This window comes from Pyrus communis, chromosome 15, assembly GCF_963583255.1.
Source record: "Pyrus communis chromosome 15, drPyrComm1.1, whole genome shotgun sequence".
NCBI classification, from domain to species: Eukaryota; Viridiplantae; Streptophyta; class Magnoliopsida; order Rosales; family Rosaceae; genus Pyrus; species Pyrus communis.
Window position 1 is genome coordinate 9,597,999 of NC_084817.1, and position 18,214 is coordinate 9,616,212.

General features: G+C 41.0%; 1 long non-coding RNA gene across 1 annotated transcript; it reads right to left on the reverse strand.

Annotated features, from left to right (window-relative positions):
* Positions 1–1,839: 1,839 nt before the first annotated feature.
* Positions 1,840–2,903, reverse strand: LOC137718254 (uncharacterized). The gene is made up of 2 exons (XR_011065863.1): positions 2,137–2,903; positions 1,840–2,012 (listed from the first exon to the last, which is right to left on the reverse strand). It is a non-coding gene; the product is annotated as an uncharacterized lncRNA (long non-coding RNA).
* Between the last annotated feature and the right edge of the window lie 15,311 nt (positions 2,904–18,214).

The window sequence follows — 18,214 nt, forward strand, 5'->3', positions numbered from 1 at the left end:
ACTAGAGCAACAACCACCAAAAGCTCGCCGATTACGGCATCGGGTTTAGCATGAATGCCATGAGAGGTAAATGGGGCCTGATCTACATAGTCACTGACTCACCAATAGCTTCAAATACGAGCTCATCGTCAACAGCTCAGCGTCCACATCACCGGTGGCAGATGCACCACCTGTGGACCATTCCTCCTCATATTCTCACCTTTCTGCAATTTCACTCCCTCTCTCTCTCTCGACAGTCAACGTGCACTGTCTTCCCCGACGAACGCAGATGAGTTGAAAGGTCGGGATTCCTGGGATTGGGACTCCAAGGGCTTGAGGGATTCGACGTCGAATGAGAATACGGCGTGGCCTTGGCGAAAAGAGGCGGAAACGTCAAGGAAGGTAACAGTTTTGCAAAAAAAAAAAAAAAAAACACAAGGACTTGTGGACCCAACCCGAATCGGCTCGTTTCAACTGGGTTGGGTTAGGTCTAGTTACTATATTAAAATTTGTTATCCCCGGCTCGGCCCGACCCGTCTTTTTTACACTCAAGTCCGGTCTGGTCCCTTCAAAATCAGGCCCAACCCAGCCCGTGCCCAGCCCTAATCTGGACGCACTGTGTATCGAGAAACCATGGCCTCTGTGATTGGCATAGAGGGCCAAGCATGGGTATGTTGCACATAAAGCTTTGACATATTGCTAACAATTGCAAATAACCTTAGCAGAGTCAAGGTCAACCACCAATGAAAGAAGAGACTCAGAAAGGGTAGAAACAAGTAGCTAGACACCAGTTGATCAATCTTATAACACGCAACATATTAAGGATTAGGCTTGACAAAAGTATCACCAGCAATAAGAAGCTCATTGTCGGACGCAGTGGAGGAGCTATCAACATGAGAGAAAAGATCATGATCAATAAAAAAAGGAACGCATCTGACATGTCTAATTGAGCAAATTGGTCTTAGTAAGCTTAAAGAAATGAAACTGCATCACACTAGGATTTACAACCTTAACTCATTGATACCATGTAGAAATTATAATCATAGCACTGTTGGAAATTTTAAGTAGAAATTTCATTGTCCCACATTGGTCACTACCAAAAGGTTCCCTCACTTTATAAGGCTTTGTTCCTTATAGAAAGTGATTAGAGTGATAGACCATGAAGTATAAAGTTGGGCTCAACCTTGGGGTTAGGCTTTGGAGTGTACTAATTAATTGATAATTATTATATATCAAATGATGGGTCTTAGGGTGTACTAATTAACTGATAATTAATATATAATTAATAAAATTATTTAATTAATTATTTTTAATTAATTTCGAATTTAATTAATTAATTTTTTTTTTTTATATCAATAGACTCATCTTTTCAGATGAAGTCTGAAGTGATGAAATAATGCCAGACAGCAAAGTACCCCTCTAAGAAGATGTCTCCCAATAGACTTATCTCATTCTCATATCTATTGCGAACGGGCATAAACCTATTATATATTCATCAATTTGCATGACATTTAGTATACAGAAAAATAAAATTCTTCTTCTACAATCCCAAACATTCTTACTAAGAGAACCACAAAGAAATTCGCTAGAAGTCAAGTTTTCTAGTGCTGCTGCTGAAATTCTGACTTAGATCCTTGAAAACTGGTGAAGCAGACGTCAGTAAAACTACAAGCATTGAGTATGGGCAAAATTTATGTTTCAAGGACATTGCGGTACGCAAGCCTCGATCTTCAATTTGTCTGTTTAATATTATTTCGTTTCGTTTATACTCTGTTAAATTATTTATTCACATTTATTATTTATTAGCATATATAAATTTATCATTGATTGCTGATATTTATTCAACAAGCACAAAAGCTCATACACATACAATCGTGGGTACTCAACGTACTACAAATCAGGAATACAATCAGAATAACATTACAATATTAATTCCGAGATATTATTTCCTTAGACAAGACTCCTACTCTAACACCTTCCCCTTTTTTCTCCTCTTATAAAGAGAGAGGAGGAATGGAAACATGAGTGCCAATCTGGGATCATGTAAACTGTTAGCTATTATTTTTTTTATTTCTTTTTATTTTAGTTCTTGAGTTTTATTGCAGATTGAAATCGGAAATTAGCATGTAAATTGAAAGGATTAATCGGAGAACATACCGTATTTCTAGAGTATAGCAACTCTGTGACAGGGAATCGATCGACATGCCGTTAACACAACAACTGTGTACGCAACAAGAGCTAAAGAAACCAGGCAGATGAACGCACGCCTCTGATACGTTTTCGCACTATCGCTCCTCAATTTCTCCTGCTGCGGCGGCGGCTGCTGCTGCTGCTGCTCCAGCTGCCGATCGTGATCCGAGGAGGAGAAAATCACAATTTGTAGGTGAACTAAGTCTTGCTTAAGAAAATTGATCTCGAAATAACGTTGTGTACGATCCCATTTCGTGACGAAACTCTTGAAGGGGATGGCGAAGACGACGCAAATCAGACACGAGAGGGTGAAGGGTGCCCACCAGAATTCGCACGACAAGTTTGGATTGTGGCTAACAGAATGGAATATGAAGCTTTGAAGGTAGATATAACCGCAAACCAGCAGCATCGCCGTTGTTTCCAGACGCCTTACTGTTTGCTCTTGTTTTTCGCTGACGCCTTCCAGTTTCTTCCATTCGTTCTCCGCCTTGTCTAGTTCTTGACAGCGGATTATTTTTCTGTTTTCCATGCGAAGAAAAGTTTTCCGGCAAAGAGGAGCTCCTACTGCGGCGGGAGAAGAAGAAGGAACCGGTAGGTGGGTGTATGAATTGACTAATAGCGAAAAGAGGGTGGAATTGCGGAAAAGAGGGGTTTCTTCAAAGAAAATGTTCAACAAGTTCTGTGAAAACGACAACCCGTGTGCCGTGCTCCATTAGTATAAAGAAAAGATCCCGAGCGTTTTCTTTAAGCGGTGTGCTGAGCATCATTTCATCGAAGGGGCGTGTTGTCCACGTTTGTATTTACTTCTCAGACACTTATTATTAATTTATGTTCTTTAATGATCATCAATTCATTCAATTCGATAGTCGAAAATTAAGAGAATAGGTAGAAAGTAAAAAAAAGACGTGTGAATATCACACCACTTCGTTGAAACTTGCAGAGTCCGCCAAAGATTTTTCTTTAACTTTATCATGCTTTTTAAGTGTTTCGCACTCTAAATTTATGCTCACGTCTTGATGCGAGATTGAAAATTGTATGAAAGATTATGTGTGATAGGAGCATATTTAGGCAACTTAGTTGGCTTGTTCTTGTGCATTTACGTTGTTATTTCTTAGTTCTTTAAGTCTTTTAAGTTATTTTCGTATGTTTTCAGGTTCTAAGGGCTAAAGGAGCAAAGAAGTGCATTTTGGAGCCTTTTGGAGCACTTTTGGGCTAATGATGGATAGCTTATGCTTGGAGCCAAAGTGTTGGACGAAATTGAAGGCCTTATATGCACTTAGGACATAAAACAAAGGGCCTAGCCCATTCCTACCACCTTGCCGTGCATCCACCACACATCCTAGCCCATTCCTACCACCTTGCCGTGCATTCCCCTTGTAATTCCAGCCATCCCACTTCATCATTTCAGCCACCAACCAACCTAGCTGTCATTCCACATGCATTCACTCTTAATCATTCATCCATTTTCTCCCATTTCTATATAACACACCTTGCCGTGCATTCCCTTTTGGAATTCCAGCTTTCCACCAACCAACCTAGCTGTTTTTCACATGCATTCCCTTCATTATTTCACCCACATGCTCTCCCATTTCAGATTGCAGCCACATTCATCACCAAAGAACCCATCATTGTCGTGCATTCCACATTTCCTGCTTTCCTTCTAACAATCAGCCACACTTCCACATGCATTCCCTCTTTAATCATTCACTCCCTAGCTGTCATTCCACATGCATTCCCTCTTTAATCATTCAGCCACATTCTCTCACATTCTCTCCCATTCTCTCCCTATAAAACCATGCAATCCCATCACCTATGAAGGAGAATTCCCTTTGAGCCGCAAGCACCAATCCATTCCAGCAACAATCCTTTGAGCCGTGCATAACCTTGCATTCCATCACCAATTCCCAGCCCTTGCCGTGCCTTCCTCCATCACTCCACAACCTTGCATCACCACCAAACCTCCCTAATTCCACTCCCCATCCCTCCAAACCCTATCCTTAGACCTTGTGCCACAACAAAGAGGAGGAGAAGAGGCCTAAACGTTCATACAATTCAAGTTTGAGTTGTTGGAATTTTTAGGTGTTTCCTCTCCTTGATTTCAATGGTTAAATTTACTTATCTTTGTCTTGTACGTATGAGGAACTAAACCCCCCTTTGGCTAGGGGGGGATTCGAAATACATGTTTATGCTTGCGATATGATTTGATTACTTCTAATTGCGTTTCATAAGTTGTGAATTCAATTTACTTATCTATGTGAATTACATTGATTTGTGTGTGTTGGTTGAGAGTGCACGCTTAATTATCACGCATAAATTGGATGCTAGGATATAAGGAAATTTCACCTAATCGTTATGGAATTATATTCACAAGTAGTAAAGGTTGATGATCTCAATCGCGTTAAGTAAATTCTTGGCATAAGTTTCATGCAATCATAGTAACAAGTGCTTTGTCAATGCTTATGGTTTTCAAAGAACTTAATGATTCTTGCTTGTATCTCTATTATGCAATCATGTAGGGGACTTGTGGGGAATGTTTTGGGTTTTCGTATGCAATCATCCAATTCAATAACGTTAGGAAAATCTGAGGGTTAATTAGTGCAATTCACGGTTAATCTGGGACGTTGAGAATCATGGTTTATTGAAAAGCAATTGGAAATCGTTTTATATGCAAGTATAACATGTGTGAAGATGAACCCCTTAGCTAGCTTCCCATCCATTCCATTCCATCAAATTCGTTTTTACAATCTTTTCTTATTTTCGTCCAAAATCTGTTTTAAAGTTTTAAGTCACTTGTTTTCTTTTAAATTCGTCCAAAATCAAAACCCCCCTTCTCATTTGTTCCAAATCTGTCCAAAAGAGTCCTTTTGAGTCTTTAGAGTCAAAACCAAATGTATTTTCGTCCAAATTAAGTTCTAGTGTCTGTTTGAATCAATTTGATTGTTTTAGGCAGTTTTGAGTGTTTCAAAGTTGTTCTGAGTCATAGTAGTCTTGTTAAGAGTCTTTAAGTTTAGTTTTTATGTTTTTGAGTCAATTCAAATTAGATTAGCACCCCTAGTTAATCCCCGGTTAGAACGATCCCTACTTACATCATTACTACAATTGTCACAAATAGGGTTTAATTTGTGTGCGTATAATTCTCATACCAATGTGAAATGCACAAAAGATTGTGTTATAAAAGAATTGATGTTATTTACATTGAAAATATTGGGTAGATTGTTATATACAAAAGATTTAACCAGAGGTAATCCATGTGACTTTGGCTTGTTCTACGGTGTCCTGATTTCGGTGCCAAGTCCATAAAGTACAAGTCTCAATTTTCACCTACAAGTCGCATCGGAATTCGAATTTAATTAATGAACTTTAGAAATGAGGTCGTGTTGGGACACATTCAACTATAATCTAACTGGTAATGTTACTCAAATCATAGCATATATAGGTGCATTACTAATGATAAGTAACTTACAAATCGAAAGACTAGTGGTTGGATCTTACGAATCAAGTGACGTAGGATCATGAACCCTACCTTTGAACGACGGTTCAATTTCCTTTAAATGTGGTTGTGGGGGACGTATGGGAGTTTTGGGTATATGAATTATCAAAGGAAATCTAAATGTGGACTTGTACTTTGTTTTAGGCAACGATAGTGCATGACGTCTTGATTCTTGTGCTAGGGTGCGTTAGTGCGGATTCCAGGTGAGTGACATTAATATATGTGATATTGGTGATTACCCTATTTTCATAATTGTTATCCTGTGTGGATATGACTTGGTTTTATAAATATGTTTTCTATTGAATTGTTATTTTTAATACTTAGTCATCAACTTATGTTTATGAAATGAGATTTGAAGTATATATTTGAAATATGGTTTGATTTGTATGATTGGCATGTTGTGATGAAATGTGAGGGCTAGTAGTGGACCGTTAACCCATTGTGATGGGGATTTGTTGCTTCGATATTGTTTCATTTCCTGCTTTAGTGATTCATTCTAAATTTAGTATTTGTGTCTTGTTTCACTTTGTTAAGCTTTTATAAATTGAGTACTTGGTTCTTGTATTGTTTCTTCGAGCCTTTGATACGTTCTTTGGATTTTTGCTCGGTTCCGTTGAATGGTCCGAAATCCCTCATGCTTCGCGATTTTGTTGAGAGGTTCATAATCGTATCCAACTTGGATTTCGTTGAATGGTTCGATATCCATTGTACTCCACAATTCCATTGAGAGATCCGAAATCGTATCCACTCCGATTTCGTTAAGATGTCCGGAATCCCTTCTACTCCGCGATTCTGTTAAGTGGTCCAGAATCCCGTTTGGTATTATGGTTCCGTTGAGAGGTCCAGAACCCGATTAATTGCTTTGTTGATTCTTTGGATTTAGTTTGGATTGAGATAGCTTTAGAGATGTAGGCTTCAGCCGAACTGTGTCCCTCTAACCCTACTTTTCATTATGTTATATGAGTTTATAGTTGTGAGCTTTTGTGACTTGTTTCAGACGGGCCGATGGATGTCTGTGTGACTCCTTCAAGATTTTAAGTGGGCTTGATTATGATTTTATATAATATGAATTTTATATTTGACGTTTATAAACCGAATCAATGGTTGGTTTTAATAGTATCACATACGTAGAACTATTATCACTCGTAAGAGCTTCGCAGCTTATCCGAGGTGTTGTTTGCCAGGTGCACCATTCCCATGGTGTATGGGTGATTGTGCATGTTTTAGTAGATACGAGGAGCTTTGGGGTAGCAGACAGAGTTCGTGGAGCTTGGAGTGTGAGGTTACCCTTATAATTTTCCTTAAAAAGATGTGAATATTGTTATTTTCAGTTCAGTATTTTAGTTTGTATTTATAGGCATCCCCCTATAGTTCACCGTCAAGCGTCAATCCTAGACGTATGTCGAGATCGGGGCGTAACATAAGCTCCTCATCGAATTCCAATACCCAAGACAAGTCATTGATCTAAACATGTAATGCAATCAGAGCTACCTCATGAGAGGCTCTTGAGATACAGAGACCATTAGGTCTGTGTCTTTTGATGGGTGCAGAGTCGAAATAGTCCATAAAGCAAGGGGAAAATGGGAAAATGAATAAACTAAAACATTTGATTTTCATTCATGCCTTTCCCAAATGGTGAAAAGAAGCTTATATATAACCCTAGAGGGGGAAATGCTCACGATTGGAACACATCTCCACTTACATTATCGTTGGATGATACCAACACTTACAAGGAAAAGACAAAATACCATAAAATATGGACTATCAGCTGTCCAATATTCTAATTTCCTAACAATCCTGCCCCTCTAAGAAAGAGCTTGTCTTTAAGCGTTGAAATCAGGAAATCGTTCAAGAGTAGCGTCAACATCCTCCCAAGTAGCATCATGTTTTGGTAAGCCCAACCATTTGATCAGCCAACACGTGACAACATGGTTCCCGCGCTTGAACATGCCTCACTGTAGAATTGTTTTCAGTGTCCAGTTCACAAGTCCCTTGTCGAACAGAAGAAAAAGTATAGGAGAAGTAACCACATTAGAGCCCAACTTAGGCTTGAGTAGAGAAACATGGAAAGTGGGGTAGATGCAAGAGTCCGGAGGCAAGTCCAAGGTGTAGGCGACCTTCCCGACTCAAGCAAGGATCTTGTAGGGGTCGTATAACCTAGGTAATATTTATCTGGACAATAAAGGTATTGGTCGCAGGCACAGCGTTCACGAGGTGGAGGAGGCGATAATGAGGCAACTGACGTGGAGGATGACTGGGTAGGGAAAGGGTGGAATGAACCCCAATGATGTTGGTGCTTGTTGGCGTAGATACATGCCAGTTCAATAGCACGAGCCAAAGAGTGAAGGGTCTGGGCTAAAATGTCATCCTAAAGTTCAAATTTAAGCCCACAAAGGAAAACCTCTAGGAGATGGGAATCAGACCAACCTTGGGCCCGACATGACAAACGGATGAAATCGTTGATGTAAGCCTCTAGTGAGCCTTTCTGAGACACATAGGAAAAAGACATGTTGAAGTCCAATTAATCGCTCGGCCCAAACCACTAAAGAAGTGATTCAATAAAGGCGGCCCAAAGCCCAGACCCAATGTGCAACTTGTACCATTTAAACCAAAAGGCAACATCACCAGTGAAATAGAGCCCCGTGATTATGACCTGGTTGACGGCGTCGACCCCGTGATAATCCATATATTCTTCCGTTAAGGCTAGCCAACTGTATAGGTCATCCACGAAGAATCGGGAAAGCTCAATCTTCATATGTTTCGGGCCGTTGAAGGTAAGTGGTGCCCCCGAAAGAAAAGGTTGTTGTTGTGGAAGGTGAAACGAAGCGGATGAAAGGTGGAGATAAAGGGTAGATATTGAATGGAAAGGGGACGCATGTGGGTAACCGGTGACTTGGGTAGGGGTATAAGGGAAATAGAAAGAGCTGGAGTAGTGGGTTCCCCATGTCGGAGGCGGAGCAGCGGAAAGGGGTTGGGTGGGTTGGGGCAGCAAAGTGGATTTCGAACCTAGGGGAATGTGAAGATAATCAATTAGAATCTGGGAAATAGTGGTGGAAGTTGGCGGCTGTTTCTTGAAGGCGCAGATCTCCTTCATCAAGTAGTTCTAGACTAGGCTAATATTAGCCAAAGAAGCCTGAATATCAGTCAAATTCGATTGGAAAGATTCTTGGCGAGTGGCTAATAGAGACACCGAATCGTGAAACCTGTTAAGCTGCTCCAGGATTTGGTGTTATTGGTACTCCAGTTCGAGGTCGGCCTCTGTGATGTCAGCCACTACCACGAAGGCTTTGTTTTTGCCCATGAATGGTAGCAACCTGTCGCTGATACCAGATGATGGTTGCATAGTCGAAAAAGTGAAGAAAACAAGGGAAAAAGGGGAAAAGGAATAAACTAAAACATTTGATTTTCATTCATGCTTTTCCCAAATGGTGAAAGGAAGCTTATATACAACCTTAGAGGGGGAATGCTCATGATTGGAACACATCTCCACTTACCCTACGGTTGGATGACATCAACACTTACAAGGAAAAGACAAAATACCATAAAAGAGGGACTATCAACTAACCAATATTCAAATATCCTGGCATCCTCGACTGTAAGCCTATGTATATCCAAAATGTGATCCCCAAGTCTAGGTCACAGGCTCTTTCCAAGCGATCGAGGTTCACATAAAGATCAATCAGGCAATTCCATCCGAACCAATCAAGTTTAAAAGTTGTGATACTTCATTTTAAGGGTAAAAAAAGCCTAGTAAAATAAAAAGTTCTTGAAAACAATAATTCGAGGTCAAAATGGTAACATATGTTCATGCAAAAACAGTTTTATCAACAAATATTAGGGAAAACAGAATCATACCCAATAACATAAAGTAAAATTCGATCAGTGACAAATACCAAAAATACAATAAAATTCAAAACCACATCCAAAATACAAAAATCTTGGAAAGAGAGCAAAGATTGCCCCATTTGGCAATCTAAGACCAACCCATCACACACACACATAAACATATAAAAACGCGGAACAAAAAATAAATAAGGAAACTTTAACGAAAAACTCCCGGTACTGTTCACTTTAACGAAAAACCATATTTTTACACTAAAAAGTCAATCCTGGTACTATTCATTTTACCCTTTATTTTGCCCTTATCGTTAAAACTCAAATTTTTTAAGCCATTTTCATTAGTATTCCTTAAATAAAAATAAAAAATAAAAAATAAACCAGAAAAAAAAAATGCGTGGGCAAAAAGAGTAAACTACCGATTTGCCCCTTGAATTATCACTCAACTTTCGATTTCCCCCTGAACTTTTTAATTGGAAAATTAAGGACCTAAACTAATTTTTTTGGCCAATTTCCCCCCTACTGTTAGTTTTTCATAGATTTCATCCAAATTAATGTTAACTCTTATCATGTGCAAACCACATAACTCTCATTTGTGGACAAAAGCGTCACTTCACTAAACCTTCATACACAAAAGCTATAGAATCACACATATTTGCATAGGTTTATATTTTAGAAATCTAAGGTTTTCGATTATTTTAAAGAATGAAGCGATCGAACTGCCCACATATGTTGTGCACATACTTCCATTTATCAGAAATTTGGATGGAATGAATGAAAAATTAACAACAAGGGGTAAATCGGCCAAAAAAATTAGTTTAAGTCCTTAATTTTCCAATTAAAAAGTTCACGGGGGAAATCGAAAGTTGGGTGATAGTTCAGGGGGCAAATCGGCAGTTTACTCAGGCAAAAAAAACCCAAAAAAAAAAGTGTGTGGGCGTGCGTGTTTCTCTAGTACTTTTTATCAAACAGGTGATGGCCGCTGCCACTACACAGGATTGAATATTGTGTACCTGGAAAAAGAAAGGAACAACAATGGCCTCCCAACATTGATGAAGCAAGATTATCATATTGTTTTTTCTTTTTAGTACATCGATATATTTTTACACTAAGAGGAATGATAGTTTAGCTAAACCATACAATTGGCAACCTAATTTAGCATCAAATTCACTATCCACAAGATTCGAGTCTAAAACCTCTCACTTTCAAATAAATAGGAATACCATCAAACTATTTGTTGTTACAAGATGCCTCTTTAATTCAGCTTTTATGTGATTGATGTGTGTACTTGAAAAACAAGCAATTATGTGATTGTTGTGTTTACTTGAAAAACAAGCAATTAACTCTTGTGCGATACTTTGATGATGGAAAATCTTATGATTTTCCAATTGAGTTTATCCATGAATACGATATTACAAATAAGAAAATGATAAATACACACAGTTTTAGTTTCTCACCCACCCAATTAAATCTTATCCGTTGATTTCGTTTGATTTATTCAATCCAATGACCAAATATTTAAGATGAATTCGTGAGAAGTTAAAAAATGTGCGTGAAAACCAACTCCCTACAAATAAAGAACCTTCATTTGTTAAAAACTTGCTTTCCTTTTGTTAGTACTGGGTCTAGCTCTTAAATTCCCCATCCCCCCCCCCCGGGCAAAAAAAAAGGTCAGACTCCTAAATTGAATCAAAATAAAATTTTAATTCAAACTCAAATGCAGATGGACATTTTTTATCTTTCTATAAATCGTAAAATCAAAATATCATTGTGGATGCAAACTTCTTCCTCCTTGTTCTTGGACAAAGTTGCACTTACAAAACAATTAACAACTTAGGGTCAAGGCCAAGAGCCTCAAGCGCCCATGATAAATGGGGGGCTTTGGCTGAAGAACCTCCGATGCCAAAGTTAGAATTTAGAGAGAAAAAGTGTTTAGAGAGTTTTTGAGTGTTTAGCAAGGGTCAAGACCTTGGTTTTTAGAGGAAATGAGGTTAAATATATAGTGCATGGCCGGTTCCCCTCTTGAGAAAAGGTGGCCGGCCCATTGGGGTATTTTTGTGTGAAATGGGTGATTTAATTGGTAATTAATGGATTAATTAGGACTAAATCCATTAATTAGTCAATTAACTCAATTTATATGGAATGTTTTGAAGGTTATGAAATAATTACCTTGTGGAAAATATAGGATGAGGATGGATGAAATAACTTTGAATTTGTTACCTATTTTGGGTACTTTTGACTTGATTGTGGGATGTTTGTCCACTGCTCGCGCGTAGGAATTCTGGTGCTCCTCAAGGGTAATTTTGTCCTTTTTGCCCAAAAATCCACGTGTTGCCTCTTGATTATTTTTGGCTCCACAAATGACCCCACACCTGTTGGGTTGTTCGTAGGAAATGGCAGCAGGTGTAGAGATATTCTTGCTTTAGGAAACGTAGGATTGTTTCCTATGTTGATGTTGATTCTCTCTTTAATAAGAAATTAGATCTTTCTAGGAAAGGGAAATAAATTTCTCTCAAAGCCTATTGAAGTCCACCTTAAGTGGGTTATTAAATCGACTTTGGAGAGTGATTTATTCTACCCTACAAGAGAGAGAGAGAGAGAGACTAGAGAATATTTGTTCCCCCTTCTCTAGCAATATTCTACATCTTGCCCGTGCAAAAGATCGTCTTTCGTTGCTTTCTTTGTCTTTTCCGCACCACACCGAGGTAAGAAAAAATTAATTTTCCTTGTCTTTTTCTTGGATAGTACTGTCGCGGCACAGCCGTCGAGGTGGTGCGGCACGTCGACTAGCAGGGGCTAAGAGTCAGCTCGGCATGGGCTGATAAGGTGTTGTGGCAGGGACCACTGCTTGGGCTGCTCGGCTTGGCTAGAGCCAAAGCAGCTTGCGTGGCTGGGGCCGCAGATTGAGGCACTAAGGCGCAGTGCTAGGCGAGCTACATAGCTTATGTCCTTTGGGCTATTGGACTTGACGGGGGCCATACCGGCGATTGAGAGAGATGAAAAGGTCGAGGGCTTCATGGGTTGCTAGAATGCTGGGCATGCAGGCCTCTTGCCTGCTGATCTAAGAGAAAAAATGATAAAAAAGCCAATATGGGTTAAGTTCCCCTACTAAGTACCGTAAATAGCGTTGGTTGCTCAGTTCTCTTCACCGGGAGAAATGTTGGTTGCTCCTGAGAGAGAAGGTAAAGAGGATCAAGGCAGATACTTTGGCTCGTCTGATCGCTGTCGTGCAGCCTACTATGAATGAAGGTGGAAAGAAGAGATTTTCCCCGTCTGCTCAAGAGATGCTGGTTAAGAATAAACTGAAGACTTCCTCCGTTACTCATGAGGGCCCACCTACTGTCGAAAGGCCTGTGATTGACATGACTTCTTTCAATGGGAAGAAAAATGAGGCTGCTAGATCTGAGCCTGTCACACCTGCTATGTCGAGAATGGCTAATTCAATTGCTAATAGTATTACTCAGTCTAGAGGTCTTGTTATGCCCCTACTGTCGAAGTCTGTGCCAAGACGTTTGTTGGGAGCTATGTCATGTTCTCCTTCGGATAGGCTTGCTATTATGAAGAACAATAAGGTGGATTTTGCTGCTAAAGTGGCGCTAAGGCCCACTCCCTCTGCTGCTGAGACTGATTCGCCTGCTAGGAAGGAGGAGACTGCTTGCATGGGCAGTTGTGAGAAATCCACTAAGCCTGCTTTTGGGGAGACTGCTGAGATCTGTGTGCTCTTGAAACCAGATCTGCTTGAAGACATGGACGTTTGTGCCAAGTTTGTTGATGGCGTTAGAAAGGTTTATTTGCCCAAGTTTCTTTATGAAGCATACGACCTAATATAGAATTACTGCTCTGCTTGCTATGATGCATATATAGCAAGGCTGCCAAGGAGGTAGTGAAGACTATGGCAGCTGAAGCTTATTCCTCAGCTGAGGACATTAAGAGGTTAGATTCTGAGCTCGTTGCTTTGAAGGGGTCTAATATTTCTGCCCCCACTTCTCTGCAGCTTGAGACCGTTCACCAAGAGATCGTTGACTTAAAGACTAGGCTTGACACGATCCAAGTTAAGTATGAAAGTGCAGAGAATGAGATTGGATAGTACATACGTCAGATTCAAGATCTTGAGTTTGCCGTTTCTGAGCTTTGTTTTGCTACTTATGCAAAGGATAAAGAGTTAATTAATGCTTATAATCAAGTGATCCACTTTAAGAGAATCATCGATAGGCTTGAACCCCAAGTGTTGGAACTTTAAGGTGTACTGAAGATCAATGAAAGTCTGAAGAATGAAGTGGATGAGCTGCAGCGCGTCCGTGTTGGTCTACTCAAAGAGAATGAGTAGCTGAAGGGTGAGAATGATGGGCTTGAGGTTTCGAGACCTTCTCTATTTCTCCAGAAGACTTGCTTGCTTTTACTTTTGAGGGTTTCCATTGGTGAAGTAGTTGAAGAAGTTGGTGCCCAGGCTAGGGCAGCCGGGGGTGAAACGCTGGATGATGCTGCTGCTAAGAGCATCGCAGCTGCTGAATGTGTGGAGACCGAGTAGTCATGGGATATTAAAGCTGCTGAAGTGTAGTCTTCTAGGTAGCCTTTAAGATTTTCTTTGTTTTTCCTTGTAACTCTTGTTTTTCTTAAACTTCTTTGGCCCTTGCTAGTTGTTTATAAACATGATTCATTCGTTTTTCTTCATCTTTGCTTCTTTTGTTCATGCCCTAACCTTTAGACTTTATAAACCAGTGGCAGGTATGCTACTTTTCTATAAGCAGACAGGCATGTATAGCCTATGCAGCCGTAGGTGTTGGTGTAGAACTTTGCGAAGTTGTTAGCCATAAGGTTGGTAGCCGGATGCCTTACTTACAGAAGCAGACAAGTCTGCGTAGCCACTAGGCTGTTAACCTTGGCTTTCTCCAATTTCATCGGTTGCGTAACAAGTATCACAACACTTTAGGACTTGGTGTAAGTTGTTCCGCACTTGGCAGAGGTGAAGCCTATCGACTACGTAACATGTCGGCAGTGGATAAAGCTTCGTATATGCACGCTAGCTTGTTTAACCTTCATAAGAATGTGTGGTTGTATAAGTTTAGCGTGGCTTTACTGCTCGAAGGGTAAGCCGTAGACAGTCTTCTGGAAATCGTAGGCTACCTTAGTGCACTCGATAATAGCTTTAGGGTTCCAGGGCAGCCGTTCATCAAATGTACTGCGTAATGTGCCCCCTCCATCTCTAGGACCTGGTTCCCCACTGATTAGGTAAAAAGACCCAAAATCCTTCAATTAGCTAAGCCTTGAAAAAGACCATTGTGGCTACTTCTAGGAATCTCAGCGCAAGCCATCATGCATCTAGTTATACTAGGGCAGCCAGGCTCATCCACGTCTAGATATTTGGAGTGTAGAGTTTATCCTCCCATCTTGGAGAGCTGACTCGTGCGGGTGTTGGGGAATTGGTTTACCCTCTCGCACTGGAGAGCATGGTTGGTTCCTCATGAGGCGCAATTCCTGCGATGAGTCCCTAAGAAGGGCACAGTCTTCTTTTGAAGTGCAGGAGTGATCGGTTGTTGTAAGCATGCAGCCGAGCCAAGTTGTGATTACTTCTGAATTCCTCATTGAAAAACGAGTGAAACGAACGAAAACTTAGCTGTAAGGTAGAAACTACATAACAACTGGATAGTCCTCGGCTTGTGAGGTGGTGCCCGTCGAGCTGCTTGAGTCTTCAAACTTTGATGTAGTAGGAGGTCACACATGGTACTTCCTTAGATTGTAGGTGTTCCATTGTTTTTCAATCTTTTTGTCGTTTCATGGTGATGAGGGTGTAATTACTCTTATCGCCTACTCTGCTAATCTTGTATAGACCTTCCTAAATGAGAGCTGCTACTAGTATGCTGCGATGCGGGTGATGGTTTGCTCGCGTTTCTCCTCTGCCAGATCTTAGCTTGTGGCGATCTCCTTACTGTTCTGCTCAATGCTTGGTAGTAGAGCAATGATACTTAGCTTGATGACATTGGGATGAATGATTGCTTCTGAGCCGAATGCCAAAGAGAAAGCAGTCTCACCGGTTGCTCGTCTTTTGGTGGTGCGATATGCCCATAAACATCCGGGGAGTTCGTTTGGCCTTTTTCCCTTCTTGTTGGTAAAGGATTTCTTGAGGCAGTCTAGGATCATCTTGTTGGATGCTTCGGCCCGCCTATTGCTTTGAGGATATCTCGGTGTGGACATGGCTGCTTGATGCCATACTTTTGGAAGAACTTCGCCACATCAACAAATGATTATTTGCCCGTTGTCGGTGATGATGGAATGAGGGATGCCAAATCAGCAAATGATGTTCCTCCATATGAAGTGTTTTATGTTCGTCTAAGTCATGGTCGTCTTGGGCTCTGTTTCTACCCATTTTTGTGAAGTAGTCGGTTACCACAATCATCATGCCCCACCCCCAGTAACAGGCGGCATAAGTCATACCAGGTCGATTGCCTACTGCATGAGCGGGCAATGACTCGTATGCGAATGTAGCTCACTGGCAAGCAGTGCTGGTATCGGTTTGTAGCGTTGGCAGCGATCACACTTTTGTACTAACTTCTTAGCATCTTAGTCCATAGTAGGTCAATAGTAGCCTGCGTTAAAAGCCTTATGTGCTAAAGATCAACCTTCAGAGTGATTTCCAAAAACGCCTTCGTGGATTAAGCTTAAAACCTTCAAGTCATCAGAATATGCTAGACAGCGGAGATGTGGTCTGGTGTAGGATCTTTGGATGAGAATGCCGTTCCACATGTAGTAGCATGCTGCCTTGATTTGGAGCTTCCTATACTCCAATCTTTCTGTAGAAAATATGTCATTGACCAGGTAGTCTACAATAGAATCTTGCCAGTTTAGAGTTGTACTAACCTATGACACCTCGGCTTCTGGCTTTGCCTCTATGCTTGGCTTGTCTAGATATTCCTCCAGGATAGAGCGTTTGAGTTGGTAGTCGGGGGTAGAGCATAGGCCGGCTAGTGCGGCCACGTGAGCGTTGTCTACAGTCAAGTCTTTTGCCATTCGGAGACCTGCTAGTAGGGTCTTATACTCTGTTTCGTTATTGGGTACTTTGAAGCCTAGAGTGATCGCATGTTCGGGTATCGAATCGTCTGGGGTAACAAGGATTATGCCTGCTCTCGAACCTTTGTAGTTGGATGAGCCGTCAACATGGAAATGCCAAAAGTCTCTATCGGGTAGAACAGGCGTGATTAGGACGTGCTCGACTACCTTCGGGGCATCGTTAAGCCACTCTTGTTGCGTTATGAATGCATGGTACGGAATCGTGGAGCTGGGGCCATGTTACACGTGGCAGGAAATGCTCAACTGCTAGTATTGGACCATTCTAGAGCTAAATTATGGAGCAAGGGTCGGTTAGTGCCATGTGACGTGTAGTAGGAGGTAGTATTCAACTGCCGGTACATGTTGCTCCTATGTAGAATCTTTTGGGGCAACGAAGATAAAACTTGCTTCTGAGTATATCCTTACAGTGTTCGTCTGCCCTTGGCGTATCTTTTGGGCCGAGTTGTTGCGTTCGTAAAAAAACTTTGCATCCGCCAGGGTCTATGCCTTTATCATCGCACGTCTGGATTGGGCGGAATAATGTGTCATAAGGATGACTACGTGCATTTAAAGGTAAAACTTGAGCTTTCAAGTTGCAACAACTATTGTCAAAGTTAGCTTTTGAATTTCTGATAGCATCGAGAAGAGCTTTTGAACTGTGGAATACAGGTAATCGAGCCCCTAACTCTTCTCGTATGATGGTAGAGTTTATTGCTGGTTTTAGATACCATTAAACATGTGAATAAGTCCTCATCTGCTTCCGATTTGGATAGTATGGAGGTGATGTCGGGTACTTCTTCAAGTCCTTGAATGTGCATTGGCAAGCCTCGTCCCAAAGTGCATGTTTCTCTGCTAGAGTCAGATCCTCTTTCATGATCAATTTTTCGAATAGAAGGTGGTCTGCTAGAAGTCGTTTTTGGAAGACTGCTATAGTTATCGAGTCGTTGCATTCGACTATCCTTACCTTCTCTGCTTTGAACCTCTTCATGTAGTCATGAAGCGACTCTTTTAGGTTTTTCTTAACATTGAACAAATGGTCGAACTTCTTTTTGATCGAGCGATATGATGAATATTCTTTGGTAAAAACCAAAGAAAGTTCGTCGAAACTCCGGATAGATTGTGGCGGTAGGGTGTATAACCAATCTTGTGCCTCGCCTTATAGAGTGATGACGAATTTCTTGCACATGAGATCATTATTGTTTCGATAGAGGATCATTGCGCTTCGGTAATGCTTTAAGTGTCTCTCCGAGTCTTCATCCCTTTTGAAATATGTGAAATGTGGCATGCTGAACTCGCGTGGAGGCTCTGCCTGCTCGATCTCATCCGTGAAGGGTGACCTGCTTATGTTAGTCATGTTCCGTCGTAGTGCCTTGTCGGCAACCTCGTTGTGTTGAAAATTACGCAATCGCTTGGTCAAAAATCTCTCTATTTCTTCCTGAATTTGCCTTTGTTGGGGTAACGAAGCTTTCGGCTACCCCCGACCGTGACTTGCTGGTCTAAGCTGTTCTTCCGTGTGTTTGGCTCGTCTATGCCACGGACTCGGTGCGTGTGGTGCGTCCCTAGCAGACGAGTGAATTCTTCGCAGGATGCCGGTTAAGCTTAAGCTAGATTAAGTGACTGCTTTTCTCCGTCCATTGTGTTGCCTACTCCGATGTAATGTAAATGATGTTCTTT